At 44.5% G+C, this 16,869-nt stretch overlaps 1 protein-coding gene and 1 pseudogene across 4 annotated transcripts in view; one reads left to right on the forward strand and one right to left on the reverse strand.

Moving 5' to 3' along the window:
- LOC110053785 (uncharacterized) overlaps nt 1-16,869 on the forward strand; it is a 123,941-nt gene that overhangs the window by 51,659 nt on the left and 55,413 nt on the right. The gene's annotated exons all lie outside the window — the stretch shown is intronic.
- On the reverse strand, nt 12,758-13,996 carry LOC149111040 (uncharacterized; annotated as a pseudogene).

Genomic DNA, 16,869 nt, shown 5'->3' on the forward strand with positions numbered 1-16,869 from the left:
ATTGTTAAACTTCTTGTGAACGGCAGTTATGAGGCGAAAGACAAGTAACATTGCTAGATGTTATGATGAGGGCTTCGGAGACATCTGCTTTTCTGATGTCTCAGAGTGATTTCTCCCAATAATCATTGAAAATGCGGCTGGAACCTACTGATAATATAACATGAGGTATCGTGGATCATCCAGGTTAGTGGAATGTATCATAATTTTCTTAGTGCATTGTTATTTTCACATTATTATGCTAATTAGGACGGCAGTGTTTGTTGACAAAAGCGCAGCTTAAACTTCTTCTAACATTTCACAGTTTTAACTGCCCCAAAATTTTATTGCATATTTTTACAGGTGAGACATTGCTCTTTAAGTGGAGTGTAGTTTTGACATCTGAAGTGATGTACTTTTGGCAATATTTTCCTTTAAATTTCGCCATTTTTATGGCGCTTCATGAGTAAATCAAAAGGGAAGAAATTTAAAATTTTGTAAAGAAATCAGATGTTGATCAAATTCCCAAAACGACCTCTCAACGTAACAAGGAAGATTTGCTAGCTTCGAACAATGGGTTTTTATCCGGATTTATATCATTTTCTTTGCATGGCAAATTGTTAAAAATGTGCCCTAAAATGGCCGCTGAAAGCCCTCTCAGAGGGGCAAAACCAAGAATGTCACCCCAGTGCTAAAATACGAATCAAATTGAACTGAAAAATATATTTTTGTGAATCACTTATCTAGACCTTTCATTTGGAAAAGTTTGTGGAATTTCATTTTTCTCGTCCAAATGATGATAGTTGAAACTTATAGAGGGCGGCTCTTAAAAGAACGGGATCTCACACTCGATTGCACTATTGATATTGGCATTGCCAACGAATTATCAGACAGAAACAACACCGAGCTCTCGTCGAACCAAGTCAGCGATCCAAAGGAAGAGGTCCATGGTCTCGACAAAGGAGGTTTATTGAAGAAAGATTCCAAACCTGGTATCGAACATTGTAGGAATTGTGGTGGTAACCATGCAGCGAAGCAGAAATCATGTCCAGCGTTTGGCAAGAAATGTCTTCATTGCGGAAAGCCCAATCATTTCGAAGAAGTTTGCCATTCTAAACGTGATTGCAGGTGTTCAAGCACTCGAGATCATTGATCGCGTCCCAGGTGTTCTGTCCAAACGGTCAATCCACAGTGTCCTATCCGACAAAATGAGGATTTATTTGTTATCGATGTGATTATGTCCAAGCCAGGAAAGAAAAGTGAAATTTACTGCACAATGGAAATCAACGGCGAACCAGTTGAAATTAAAATTGACACTGGCGCTAAATGTAATGTGATCACACTCGATATATTCAAAAGGATCAGCCGCAATGAGAAGATTAATAAGATGAAACCAGTACAGCTGGTTGCCTATGGTGGGGACACGTTAACTACCCAGGGCAGTGTGAAGCCCGAAGTTCATTTACAGTCGATGTCCTGTAACCTGGAATTTCACATCATCGACAAACCAGTAACACCATTGCTTGGTCTCACGGACTCTTTAAGCTTGAATCTCATTCAGCTGCACGGCGTGGTCCATGAGGTTAATAACACTGATGCCTTCTGTGCAGCAATACGTGACGAATACAAAGATTTATTTCAAGGCGATCTTGGCAAAATACCCGTTGTTTACAAAATGAGGCTAGATGCCAATGTAACCCCTGTGATCAGACCATCGTGCAGAATACCCCTTGCAATGGAGGAGAGTGTTAAAAGAGAGCTTGATAGGATGGTCAAGATTAGAGCGATCACACCTGTGTCTGAAGCAACTGAGTGGGTCTCACAAATGGTAGCAGCGAAGAAGAAAGATGGCAGTATTTGCATCTGCATCGACCCGAGGGATCTCAATAAAGCCCTTAAACAGCCCCATCACCCTATTAGGACGTTTGAAGATCTTGCATCACGTATGCCCAATGCCACAGTATTCTCCACCCTTGACGTGAGAAGTGGTTTCTGGCAAATAAAACTTGATCATGAATCTTCACTACTCACAACCTTCAGTACACCATTTGGAAGATTCTGCTTTCTGCACATGCCGTTTGGCATCGCTTCTTCCTCAGAAGTCTTCCAACATGTGAAGGAAGAGGCATTTGCTGGGTACCCTTGTGCTATCATCGTTGATGACCTGTTAGTACGGGGCGAGGGAACAGCAGACCATGATGTTAACTTGAAGAAGGTGCTAGAAAGAGCGTGAGAAGTCGGCATGAAACTAGCTCCAAAGAAATGCAAGTTTTGCCTCAACCAAGTATCCTATGTTGGCCATCAGTTCACAAATTGCGGTCTCAAGCCTGATGAAGCCAAAGTTGCAGCTATTAAAGAAATGCCAACACCGGATGGGCCAGAGGCACTGCGTCGATTTCTTGGAATTACCAATTATCTCCACAAGTTCATTAGCAACTTCAGTGAGAAGACAGTGCCACTACGCGAATTGCTGCGGAATGACGTACACTGGAGTTGGGAGCCAGCACAGCAACAAGCTTTTGATGCCCTCAAGGCAGCCATCTCCCAACCTCCGGTCCTGAGGTTCTTCAACCCCTCAAAGCCTGTCACGCTGTCTGTCAAAGCCTCAAAGAGTGGTCTTGCTGCTGTGTGCTTACAGGATGGTTATCCTGTGGCCTATGCCTAATGAGCCCTAATGGAGGCCGAAACTCGATATGCACAAATTGAGAAGGGGCTGCTTTCTGCCACATTTGCATGTAGAAAGTTCCATGATTTCATCTATGGTCGGCAAGCTTCTATCGAGACCAATCACAAGCCTCTCACAGCAAATGTAAACAAGCCTCTTCATTCAGCCCCTGCTCGTCTTCAGCATATGCTTTTGCAGCTTAAGAAGTATGATTTGAAGTTTGTCTACAAGAAAGGGATTGAACTTTGTGTCGCAGACATGTTGTCATGCTCCTACATCGACCAGAAATCTGATCCAGACGTGGATGAGCAGGTTGAAATCCTCTCCCTTACATCAATTTCTCCAGCACGTATGACTGAACTTCAGAAACACCCTCTTGCAGATCCTGTAATGCAGAAAGTTACCCATTTCATTTCTAATGGCTGGCCAGCAAAGTCCAAGAGTGTACCCCCAGAGGCACAGCCTTACTTTCCAATCAGAGATGAGCTTATCATGGACCATGGAGTCATCTTGAAAGGCCTGAGAGTTGTGGTTCCACAGACATTGCGTGAGGAGTACTTTAGGCAACTCCACAAGGGGCATCCTGGAATGGATGCTACAAAGAGGAGAGCAAGAGAAACCATGTATTGGCCTTCTTTGATGCTCGATATCGATTCTGACATAGCGTCTTGCCAGCCTTGCAACAGTGCTCAACCCACCAGCAGAAAGAACCGGTTGTCATTCACCCTGTTCCAGGCCTCCTTGGTCCTCTGTGAGCACAGACATATTTAACTGGAGTGGACTGTGGTACCTGATACTCATTGACACCTACTCCGGTTGGTTTGAGATGAGCACTCTCAGCGACTTATCATCGAGAAGCATGATCACGAAGATGAAACAACATTTTGCTGTTCATGGAATTCCATCCAAGTTGCTAACGGACAATGGTCCACAATTTGCGAGTAGGGAAGTCAAAAGCTTTGCCAGCAAATGGAGCTTTGAGCGTGTTACTAGCAGCCCCTACTTTCCTCAGTCCAACGGTTTTGCGGAGAATGCAGTCAAACAAACCAAGAGCCTGCTTGAGAAGTGTAAGAAGGATGGTTCCGACCCCTTGCTCGGCCTTCTTAACCTCAGGAATGTTCCAAGGGATCAAGTCCTAGGCTCTCCTGCTCAGCGGTTGATGTCGAGGCGTACCAGATGTGTCCTTCCTGTTGCAAGGAAACTCCTTATTCCAAAAGCACTCAACACCAGGCACATCTCTTCACGTTTGAAGCTTAAACGCCAACAGCAAAAGTCACACCACGATCAGCATGCCAAACCTCTCCTACCTCTCCGTTCATAGCAAGTTGTGCGACTTCAGACTGACAGGGTACCAGAAAGTAGGCGTCGTCAAGCAACCCACTCCGCAGCCACAGTCGTACATTGTGGAAGCTGAAGGAAAGGAGTACTGTAGAAACAGAAGACATCTCCTGTCCGTTCCAGAACCGGCTCCTGCTAAACTTACTTGCCCTGCAGTGACCAACTACAATGTACGCTATGTTCCTTCCTCCCATGTGGTGCCACCTAGTTCCCAGTCTCCACCTGAGCAGTCTCTTGTGAACACGCCAACCGGACCTAGTCGTCCACCCGAGCCGAATCGTCAGAGATCTCCCATGAAGACTCCAACAAGACCCAGTGGCCCAGAGGGATAGGTAAAGGTAAAGCCTGCGTGCGAGCCAAGTGGCCCGGTTTCTGTAGCATTAAGTTCGCCGGTACCCATTTATACACCTGGGTGGAGAGAGGCACTGTGAGAGTAAAGTGTCTTGCCCAAGAACACAACTCAATGTCCCAGGCCAGGGCTCGAACCCAGACCTCAAGGGCTCGATCCAGAGACGAGCACGCTAACCATGAGGCCACCGCGCCTCCCTCCCAGAGGGATATGTCATGAGATATGGAAGGACAGTTAAACCAAATCCAAAGTTCTGAGACTTTGTGGCCTGACAATAAGGCATTAACTTATGAACTGCTTTTTTTATTTTCAGTTTCTTTGTTATTCGCTTTGCTGAAACTGCATGTATTTAACTCGCAAAGGGAGGTGTGGAACGAGCGTGAAAATGTATGCGTGTGGAACAAGGATGTGAATGCATGCATTTGGAATGTGTGTGTAATAATGCTAATCAGTTTCATAACTTGGGTGTGTAACATTTCATCGGTTAGTTGAATAAATGAAGTTCTCGAGTGAAGGTCACCATTTTGAAAACTACAGTCACGTGCCGGTCTCATTTTGAAGAATATGTATCTTGTGTGGTGTTTAGTTTTCTTTGGCTTGAAGTAGTCATTCAGCTTCTTTTTCAACTTTTTGTAGTCATTACCGCCATCTGTCAGGTTTGGCAAGCTCTTTTCCAGCTGAACGATTTCTTTCCCATCATAAATGGTAGGTTCCATAATCTTAAAATATCTGAATTCCCGTTCGATTTCTTTGAGCCAGTCGTCCCTTGCTTTTCCTTTGGCTATCAGGTCATCTCCTGGGGTAAATGGTTGAGATTTTAGATTTCTCATTGCTGAAATAACTTGCCCTGGAGCTGCGGGGCCAACATCTGCTTGTTCTGTGGTGGTGAAATATAGACCACACCAAGTGAATAGGGGACCAACCTCCTGCAGGTTTCATATGGTGTAGCCAATAAGAACAAGCAGTTCCCAAACGCAGGAAATGGGATTTTAAATTTTACAACATACAATGCTCCATATCACAATCCTTCTGGTCCTTGTTTTCCAGTGTCTTCCATTCTGAGTAGACAATGGCGGACCCAAATAAAGATGCCATTTCCCATAAGGGGGAAAAAGGTAGAAGTAGAGTCTTGCAGTCAAGAAAGAAGCATTACTTATGCAGAAAGATATGGAAATCGACCTGCCTCTCGCCAATTTCAACTCAATGAAGAGAGGGTTCATGATTGGTGCCAAAACAAGGCCAACATCAAAGGTTTGATTGCGACTAAAAAAGGAAAGAAAGAAGCAGATTGAGTGGAGGTGGCAGAAAACCATTGAGCACAGAACTGGAAGAAGTCTTATTGGACTGGATTGAAAGGAGGCAGGCTGGCGGTTTACGAGTTTAAAGCAAGCTTACCATGAAGAAAGCTGAAATAGTTTCGTGATTTGATGGGAGACAACAATGTGGGTGAAGATTTTAAGGTGGCCGAACACAGTTTTCACGCACACTTTTGCTGATGCAATTCAGCTTGCACACAAGGATTGGAAAAAACAAACGTGCCGTCAATAGTGCGACCATTTTAGTTACTCTACTTTTAGTTACCCATACTATCTATGCTATTTTTCTCTATAATTGAATGCTGTGTATTGATGGCTTTAGTCTTTTGTTATGGAGATATGTTAGAAAAGGTACCGATGCAAAGAACCCAGCAATTCTCAGCTTTTTCTTTCTTACCGAAAGAACCCAGTTAAATGCAGCACGTGCGTAGTAAGTAAAAAAATTGTGATTGAATGAAAAATTGCACTCTTGGAAATACTCCTATTTCTTGAGAAGATACTTTAGGAAATAAGTAACTGGAGCATTGAAAATAATTGAACTTTAACAAAGGAAATTCTAGATATTTCAGTGAACCTTCAACAAGGGATAATTAAAGATCTCTCTGTTAAATTGTTAGCAAAATAGTGTTAACTTGTGAGAATCATTACAAGCTTGTTGCGTGCAAATTATAAAGAAAATCTAATGACAAATAAACAATACCGATTTTCAAGGCCTGTTTATATTTATTCATGTTGCCATGGCAACAGTACATATGTCAACTTAACCATCAAAAAACCAAAGTTTGTGTTGTTAACTTGCTTGCTGCCATTTTAGCGACCGAGGGATCAAGGGTTTTAAAGAAAAAGGTGAATGAAACACAGGTATCAAAAACTGTGTTCAGCAACCTTAAGGCCTCAAGAAGATGGTTACAGAAATTCATGAAAATAAATGGCTTATCTTTGAGGCGAAAAACATCTGTTGCTCAACAAGATCCAGAGAGACTGGTTGCAAAAGTTGTGTCTTACATAATTCAAGTTAGGGAACTATAACAGAAGCACAGCTATGGTCCCTCTGATATCATAGCAATGGATGAAACCTCAGTCTTGTGCGACATAATATCTGAAAGTACAATTGATGCAACTGGCAAAAGGTCAATAACTCTGGCTTTCACCAGCCAGAAAAAGGCAAGGGTGTCTGTGTGTTTAGCCGCCAAGACCAGCGGAACCAAGCTAAAACTGATGGTTGTATTCAGAGATGCCAAACAGGAGGCCAAGAATTCAAACAGTGAGCAGTTGTCACAACTTGCAAATGCATGGATGGACACTGGACTAACCAAAGTCTGGATTGACTCTGTTTTAGGATCATTTTCTTTCAACTTTAGGCTATTAGCCCGAGACTCCTTTGAGTGCGACATAGAAGATAGCATTACTCATGCATTGCAGTCCAAAAAAATTGATCGAATAATTGTGCCAGGATGGTGCACCAAGTATATCCAGGCACTAGACATTTGCTGGAACATCATTCAAGGCTGCTGGCACTGAAAGGTATGATGAATGGTAGGCTACTGTGGGAATTCACGAAGAAACAACTGCGAAAGCACACCCGAGAAGAATCATTTTGCAGTGTATTCTTGATTCTTAAGCAGAGCTACCCACAGAGGTCATCAAAAAATCTTTCTCAAGGTGCACGTTGAACCTTCCTGTGGACGGGTCAAAAGACAACATGATTCACTGTCTCAAGGAAGGACAGCCTTGTAGCAATGGACGATCAATTTGCTTTGATTTCAGTGGGAAATTCTGAGTGACCCAGACACATCCTTTTGAATGTACCAGTTCTGATGTTGATGAAGCATATCTGACATTACAGCTTTTGGACTTGGATCATGAAGAGGACAGTGACATTGAAACTGAGTGAGCTTTATGTACTTTATGTATTTTGGTAGTATTAACATGCAGATTGTGAAATTGAGAATGATATATAAAATGACTTTTCAGACAAGCATCAAAACATGTTTCACTTTTCTTTAAAATTCAAATGTTCATTTACCATACTATTGTTTCCAAGAAATAAATTGGATTTAATTAAACACCACCCTAGTGTAAACACTGCCCTCAAATAAACGGTGCACTCGAATCACCAAAAATTTTAATAAATGCCACTGCGTTTAATTGAATATATACGGTAAACTACTGCTAACAGTTGAAACAGGCTCAAATTTAAACAACAGGTCAAATTTGGCCAAAGCTAAAAACATTGTTGCACTGAAAGAGAGTGTATTCTTTGACTATTACCTGTCATAAATATTTCCAAGTCAAGTCAACAGGCAGCTAGATCCAGGGATTCCATTAATGAATCAAAGGCCCTGGCCAGGGCTGCCTTGTGTGAAATCTTGAAATTGTGCCTCGTGAAATCCACTGGCAAACCAAACAAGTGTAATGCAAGCATAACACTAGATCAAGTAGACAGGATACATTTTCACTTCCGTTAATTTTTCAATAAAAATTTGATCTGCCTTGATCTGGCTCGATGTGACTCTTATTGACAATTAAGTTTTGTAATTTATACCTGTTTGCATACTCTCAGAAAGTGCACATTATATGATAGTTTTTAATCAACTCATTGTGATCCCTAGATTTTTCTTATGTTAGGGTTACATTTACACACATATATAGTGAGGGTTCTGGCGTAGCGCTCACGCACACAGTGCAAGCGTAATGCAACTCCTCATCTGAAGATTCAGAGTTGCGTTACGCTTGCATTGTGTGCGTTCGCTTGCGACCAGAACCCTCACTATATGTGTATGTGCGAGAACAGCAGTTGTCGAAACCAAATTTTCGACAACCAATTTTCGACAAGGACACAGTGTTGCGTGAGTGCTGCGCCAGAAATGTATGTGTATGTAACGCAACAGCACAGCAGTAAAATTTGGTGAAATAGCGGGTCCAGCGAAGCTGCAACATCTGTAATCAATATGTGCAGATGTGCCCTTCACTAGTTTATACAAAAATGCGCCAGAAAAATTTTCCTATTGGAGAGTTATATGCACAGTGTATACGCCGACATGGCTGCCGAACAATCAAGCAACTTTCAACTTTCCAAGGCCATCCAAAATATCCCTCCAGAGCTTCGTGAGATGATTCTCAAGGAGTACATCGCGATAAAAATTAAGGAAAAAAAGGAAATGGGCTGGGATAAGGTACACAAGCATATTCCAAAACCGGGTTGGGATAAGGTTAACAGGCATATTTCAAAACTGCCTTTCTGCCAATACAAGCAGCAGATTGTGCCGATGGTTATTTGCTTTGAATATGCGGACTGCTTTTTCAAGGGTTTTTGTTTCCCTGTTTCGAAAGGGATGGAAATCTTCATAAAGCATCACTAAGCCGGCCGATGGAGTTAATAGAAGCCACCCCTGAGTACAAGAATTTTTTAAAAGTATGCTCGGATGGTTATGATTGGCATGAGTGGTTCCTTTTTGGCCGGGAGCGTTAGCGAAAAAGACGGCGACGATACAACCTCCGGTCGAATTAACATTTAAAAATACACGACTTCGTTTGCATATTATAAAAACGTGATTGTCAGTGTTCACCTGATTGCGTTTCTTGTGAATGAATATTTCACGCCTGAGTGGTTGAGACACGTACGTGATATTACACGCAAAGTTGTTGATTGTTTTCATGACGTGGTTCCGGTTGAGGCCTTCAGACAACCGCTTCCCGTTGCGAATTCCTGATGGCTTCAGTTAAAGCTGGTTGCATTCCTGTTGGCTTCAGTTGAAGCCATCAGGAATTTTCAAAGCCATCAGGAATGTTGAAGCCAAGAGGAATTTTAAAGGCAGATTTCTATTTTTTGTCCACAGTTTGTTAGAATACGGTATTTCTTCTCAGCCTGGTCAATAAAAATAACACTTTTCACCTTTTTTCAAGGAAAAATTGGGCACGAAATGCGGTAGAACAAAGAGATTTGACTAGAGCGATAAAAAGAAACAGCTGATCAAGGGATTTTCCCTATTTCGCACTTGACTGCGGCCCCCTCTACGTGTGAAGGTAATGCGGTGTAACACAATCACCTGTTTTTGATAAGACTAAGAGAAAGTTTTGTGTTTTTTCGCTCAAAATTTAGTTCAAATCTGCTGTTTAGTCCGCAAGTTTTTTTCTATATTCTTCCCGAACCTGGTCCCGAACCTGGTTTCTTATTTTTTCGATATCTGGCTGGATTGGATTTGTTTGTATTCGGGCGAAGTTCGAGCGTAAAGTCTCTTTAAGCTGGCGATATTTCTGCATTTCACGTGTGATCAGTTGAAACTCCATGTCAGAAACCCGATTATCATTAAGAGCCTGTGAGACAGAGCAGTTTATCGAGTCACGTTTTGCAATAGCCAGAGAGTGGATTCTCGAGTGCTTATTAACTTTGCGTTCAAGCTTCTTGTTGACAATGGACAGGCCAGTGGAAACCGTGCCAGATAAAGCAGCTATCCTGGCAACAGGCACGCGGACAACAATTCCAACACCGGTAAGTGATGTTGCAACAGTCCCAGAAGATAGAACTGCTGTGAAGGCGCCAAGGCCAACCAGGGAATAGTGAAGCGCTTTCCGGGCTTTTTTGTATTTTTTCAACACAAGCCTGTAATGCTCAACCTCAGCAGATATTTCTTTTTCAATTCTGCTTATCTCGGTTAGCAGGAAATTCTCGGCATTTGTCGTTTCGTGAAGGCTTGGATAGATTCTTCTTTCATTCTCGGCAGGCGGTGCACTTGGTGGCAAAAGATTTGCCAAAGACATTGCGTATATAGAAATTTAATTTAACTCTAATTCAAAAAGAAGTGGCAACCCCTTGAAATCAAAGAGTTCGCCATTTTCATCTTTGACGCTAATAGTGATGCTGTTTATGAACTTGCCTGTAGAAGCGTCACGGAAAACATTTTGCAATGAGTCGATGTTATAGCTGACATTTTCATAAGGCTTTTCTCTGACGTCAACCTTGGCAAGAAGGTATGACTTCTTTCCATTCAAAAAGTTTTTTGTTGAGTCAACGAGATTGCAGTGGATAAAGTAGCAACTCGGGCTGTTAAGCTTTCTGACATATTCTTCTTTCCTCAAATTTCTCCCGATTCCAACAAAATTGGCCAAACTGTAATCAATGGAAACTTCTTTTGCTTGATTAGTGTTGCCTAAATTGGCAGCGACGGTTGTAATTTTAAGAACAGAATTGGGGTTATTCGTTTCTATGACCAATTTTCCTTTTTTCTTGTAATATTCAAAACTGGATTGCAGTTCTTTTGCGATGCTCTCGACATTGTAATGCCCTTCAGGCAATGATGCAACCACGTCGTTGGTTCCTTTAAAAAACATTCTGCCAACAGAGCCAGATTATGCCACGAGTTGAAAAAAGAACAACTCAAAAGTCTGGCATATTTTGCTTCTGGGAGCATGTCTTCAAAATAGATGGTCTCTCCATTCCATTGCGTGACAATAGTGAGAACAACCATTTTTATATTCAACAAATAAAATTGTGTTCAAATAAGATGGCAAATTTGTGGAACGGTCCTGCGTTAAAAAAAGCGGAGGCCGCGAAGAAAAAGGCATGGACAAACTTTTTAAACCGCTTCCCCAAAGTGGAAAAAAGCCGGTTCGTTTCGCAAGGAAGCGTCGACGAGAAAAATAACGTGACCGCGGAGGTGTTCTTCAAACAAAGCAAAGGCTCTTTTCAAAGCGTCTTTGGCTGAGACAGAAAATATTGGAGCGCGGAAATGAAAAAGGCACTTGGTTTGGGAGGTGGTGGGGGTTTTCCGTACCAATTGGCGCCACTTGCTTCAAAAGTTTCTTTGGCCATCCCTGCGGTACCTTTCGATGGCAAAGCGCAAAGCTTGAAAAAAATATTCAACGCCCCAATCCAAATATACGTCACGCCTGATCAATATTTCACGACAAAATTCCAAGAAATATTTCAAAAAACAAACCTCAGGCACACTTCTGCAGTCGAATCAAAACACTGGTTAGGAGGGCCTGACATGAAATATTGGCCGCAGCAGCTCAACTTCGCAGTTTTCTGCGTGACACAGGGGTGCGGAGTTTCTTGCAAAAAATCTTTGACAGCGGGATGGATCTCTCCCTGCAGATAAGAGCTTTCTACAAATTCCACATGTATTTCACGGTCAGGTGCATTTTGTTCCAGCTAGGAGGAATTCAGAGCATGAGCGCTTTGCCCGGAGACCCGCCTTTCAACCAATACAATAATCATTATGACGTCACTTTGTACAAAAGGATACGCAGCGAGTTCGGCATTGCCCCCTCGAGCAATTTTTGCTTCACGCACGTGGAAAACCACGGTCTGGGAAGCATTTACGTGTACGCGTCAGGCACGGGCGTGTCAAAAACTAACTATAAATACCCGGGATGGAACAAATTCAGCGATGAAGGCAGGAAAGCGATTCAAGGAAACCTGATTTATTACATCGAGCTGGAGGCCGCTTCTGATACCCAATCGGACTGGTTCGCGCCAAACACAGCATCAGGTTTGATGCAGGCAGGCTTGGCACGAATCAACCAGTCAATCGAGGCTTTCGTTTACTGCGTTCTGGGCATGCAAGTCAATGTCCGCAGCAGCATTCTCGGTTCGGGCGGTCGAGCGAGAGAAGCCTAGAGCAAGTTCCTGCTGCTGATGGAAGACGCAATCAGACAGCCCGACCTGGCACAGAGCGTGCAAAGCTACCAGCTCGCAGTGGATCAAGCAAAGGTCAGGCTCAATCTCGCTGTAGCCCCCATGGCCTGGCTCATGCCCGTGCAAATGATAATCAGCACCGCAAGCATGATCGGTTACAACAACAAGCTGAAACAGGCGGTCTCTGGGATGAAACTTGGGGTGAACAACGAGGTAAATCCAGAAACGAAAAAAACTTGGGCTCAAAATCATGGCAGGCGGCCCGTCAAAGATTAACCCTCCCAACAGCCATCCGTCCAACCCGATACACAAAGCCACAACAGCCAAATCGAAAAAACCATCTTCGTCTGAAACTCAACAAGCACAGCTGTCAGCACAAAAAATTGAGCCCAAGGCTCCAGATAAAACACCACAACACGAAATTAACAAAATGGCTGTCATTGTCGGTGTAGTTGGATTATTGGCGTTGCTGTTCATGGCTTGGCGGTAAATTAACGCTGCTTCTTAAAATATTTTTCGAACAAAAAGGCCACCGCGGCAAGAATGAGCAGCCAGGTGTCCTCAGCCAGAAATCCGACAACTTGGCCGGCGGCTTTGAACAGGAAGCTCACAATTGAGCCAGTCAGCCTGGGCAGCAGAGGACCGAGTCTCGCGGCAATATCTTTGAGGCCATTTCCCAAAGCCTTACTGGTGGCTTTCAAACCTCTCGTGAGGACCCCAATGACAGCGCCGATTGTGGTCCCGGCAGCGAGAAGAATAGCGGTCAACGTCATGCCATATTTTTTGAAGATCTCTTTGACCCTCTCCAAGAGAGGCAGCCCCCTTTCCCTTTCCACGATGTGAGTTTGCAAACGCGCGAACTCCTCGTTTCTTTCTGCAACTCTGCCTTCTGCGGCTTCTTTTTCAGAGGGCGAGGCATTCTCCTCTTGGATGATTGCCTGGTCTTCCTCGTTTTGGTGCTGCAGCTCGCTTTCCAGCTCTTTCAGGTCGTCCAATGGTTTTGTTTGGTTGAGCCTTTCTTCCATGGCGTTTGTTTCACTTTCTTTTGCTGCGATGCTGGCCCTGAGTCTGTTTACCTTTTCTGGTTCTTTTTCAATGTTTCTTGATTTTTTTGTAAGCGAGTCCAATTCTTTTTTCTTGTTTTCAAGATCGTTTTGATAGTTCTTTTTCAGTTCTTTGAGCCTATGCAGCTCTGCTTCACTTTCAAGATTCAAACCATGTTCATCCTGAATGTCAACAATCTTAGCGACGGTTTGCTCGATTTTACGTCTCAGAACTTCCAATTCTTTCTTTTCTTCTTCTCTTTGCGAAGCGAGTTTTTCCGCCTGTTGTAGTTGTTTCTCTGCCTCTTTTTGTCTTTGTTTCATTTCTCTGATGGTATCCCGGTCTTCCACAATGATATCTGCAGCTCTTGGCCCAATTTTGTCCGCAAACCTGTCTAAAAAACTTTCTGTGAAGTTTATCCTGTCATCTTTCATAATCTTGTACTCACCTCCACCTGTACCTACTGCAACAATTTTACCCTTGGTTTTCCCTTTGGTGCCTTTCATAATTGCAGAACTACTCTCTTTAAAGTTGGTAAATACTCTTTTTAACCGGTCTATGACAAATTCCCGTTCCAAATCTGGTTCAAGCAAAGGGATATCTTCTCCAAAAAATGATGTCTCAGCATAAGAAGTGTCAGGCAGGCCGGACTGCTCGTGCCGCATAGAAGATAATTCCGTTTGTTCACCCTTGTGGTAGGGGGCACCAGGTTGGTAGGGAGTTGATGCCACACCTGGGTCAAAAGGTTGGGTTCTTTTAACCTCTTGTTCTCCAGTACCATCATCGTCGTGGTCAATCCGGTTGTCAAGGTCCGGGTCTTTGTAACCAAATTCGCCACCGCCTTCCGAATAGTGATATATTTCAAGCCTGTTATTTTTTAACTGAGAAAATTATCGCCGGCGTATATTATGCAATGTCAGTTCCAGAGAACCTTCGCGCAACGTACAGCAAAAAAACATTACGTGCCATGCAGTCCGAGCGCGCGGTCAAGCGGATCACCGTTTCCCGCACTGAAGCCAACCTCGGCGACACGCTGTATGTTGCAGTGCCCAAGCTTAACGTGAACAAGGTTCTGGTGCCGGGCTCGCTAGCGCTTATCTTTAACATCGACCTCTCTGGAGGGCATGCCAACAACTTCCTTGTCCAGAACGTCACGGGAGCGCTTGTTGACAGGCTTCACATAAAGTTCGGAGGCACTACCCTGCAAGACACAGTCGGCTACGGCATCTACAAAATCTTTACTGACCTTTTCCTTTCGCAGGAAGAACGAGACAACAGGATTCTCAAAGGGATTCCGAGCGAGGATCTATGTAAGATCCGTTCAAACGCAGGAGACAAGAAAGACTCGGGCGTCGACGCTGAAAGAAAGCTGAATGAGGTGTACAGGAGCAAGTACCGGATCAGGCTTGACCATCAGATCCTAACTGATCACGGCGTTTTCTACCCCCAGGCCCTCTACAACGACCTTGTATTCGAAGTAACCCTTGCTGTAGCTGAACATGTGGTCAAGGGCTCCCAGCTGAAATAGAAGCTGACGAACATCCAGCTCGAGTACGAAATGATCTGCAGCAAGACTCTGGCAGACGAGGCGTACAGCGTTTACTCCAGCAGAAAAGAGTTCGCCTATGACCACGTGTTGCGTTACACAGTGGTGACCTTCGAAAAAGACGCCAACACGAGGAAGAACATCAAAGTCAACGCCCAAAAAAGGTCGCTAAAAGCCATCCTGCTACTTTTCATAGAGCCGTATGCTGATGGCGCCAGAGATTCAGAAAAATACGTCTTCACGGATCCGTCGAAAGTCAGCGTCACGATCAACGGCTCGCCCAACATGATTTACAACGACGGCATCGAAGGGAAGGACATGTCGGAAGAGGCCCAACACTTCTTCATGAAGGAAAAAAATAAAACCGAGCACATGGATGCGACAAAGTTTTACACCAGAGACAATTTTGGGCTTCTGGTCGATATGCGCACCATGTCAGACCACGACATGCACGGAAGTGGGAAGTGCCTTGTGAACAGTACCGATGGTGTCCAGCTGGAAATCGAGAGGAAAGCCAGCTCAGTCGATTTGAACTGCCACGTATTCGTCATCTCCGACTCCCAGTGGAATATTATAGACAGACAACATGAAGATATCCAAAAATTAATATGAACATTGACCCGAGCAAGATACCCTTCAACGCTCTCATCGTGGGCCCGACCAATTCAGGCAAATCCAGGTTCGTGGTGGACCAGCTCTACGGTCCTTTCCGGGGCAAGTTCGATTACATCATGCTCATCTGCCCTACGTTCACACACAACAAGACCTACCACCGGCTTGGTGAAAATGATCCAATAATGGATGTCATAGTCTGCGAACAGCACGCTGTGGAAAAGTGGTTGAAGCTCATGAGATGGCTTTCCGAGGCCACCAACACGCTCATAATCCTCGACGACTGCGCGGCCTCCAAAGACTTGAAAGGGCGTACAGGTGAGCTGGTGAATCTCGCCTTTTCTGCCCGGCATATGGGCATCAGCGTTTGGACGCTGACCCAGAAGATGACCGGCATAACATCTTCCTTTCGGGAGAACGTGGCAGTGATCGTCCTCTTTTACACCCCCTCGGCTAAGCAGAACTTCACCAACACGGACTACGCCTTCAAACACTACAATCAGGCGCATCCTGACGAACAGATGGCACCCCCCAAGGAGCCCAAGTTCTCAGATTTCTATCAACCAAGCGAGCAGCAGAAAAAGGGCGAACTCGCATTCGTGGGCACTGGGGCGCTCGCTCTGGGCTACACGGCCTTCCGGTTCCTTTAAACTTTTTTATGCCTTACTTATATGGACACCAAACTCGCAAAGATTTACTACGGCCCCGGGGGCTACTGGAAAAGAATCGCCGCGATTAAAAAATTAGCCAAGGCCGCCAAGGTATCTGAAGAAACCGCAAAAAAGTGGTTGATCAGGGAAGCGCTCTGGCAGATATACGTCCCCGTGCCGAAGTGAATTCCTGGACCGAAATTCCACATTCCCACGGCAAACAAGGTCCACCGGGCAGACCTTCTTCTGCCGCACGACAAGCTCCCTCGTGGCCGCAAAGTTTTCAAACACGTGCTGACCGTTGTCGATGTGGCCAGCCGCTACAAAGAGGCTGAACCCCTGACTTCGAAAAATTCTGATGAGGTCGCCCAGGCCTTTCAGAAGATTTGCAAGCGCCTGCTTCTCAAATGGCCTGAAATGCTGCAGGTTGACCCCGGGCGCGAATTCATGGGCGCTGTCACAAAAGAGATGGAAAAGCGCAAAACCTTTATCCGGCACGGGCGCGTTGACATTCACCGCAACCAGGCCATTGTCGAACGTTTCAACCGCTCCCTGGCGGAGCGCTTGTTCGGCCACCAGTACGCCGTGGAAATCCTTCTCCCTGAGGGCAAGTGGTCCACCGCCTGGGTGAAAAGACTTCCTGAAGTTGTCTCGGCTTTAAACAACAAGGTCACAAGCCTTATCGGCAAGAAACCCACCGTTGCCATCAAAGAAAAATCTGTTTACGCTAGGG

Source organism: Orbicella faveolata, unplaced genomic scaffold (genome assembly GCF_042242905.1).
Source record: "Orbicella faveolata isolate gen_17 unplaced genomic scaffold, um_ofav_v1 contig_24, whole genome shotgun sequence".
NCBI lineage: Eukaryota > Metazoa > Cnidaria > Anthozoa > Scleractinia > Merulinidae > Orbicella > Orbicella faveolata.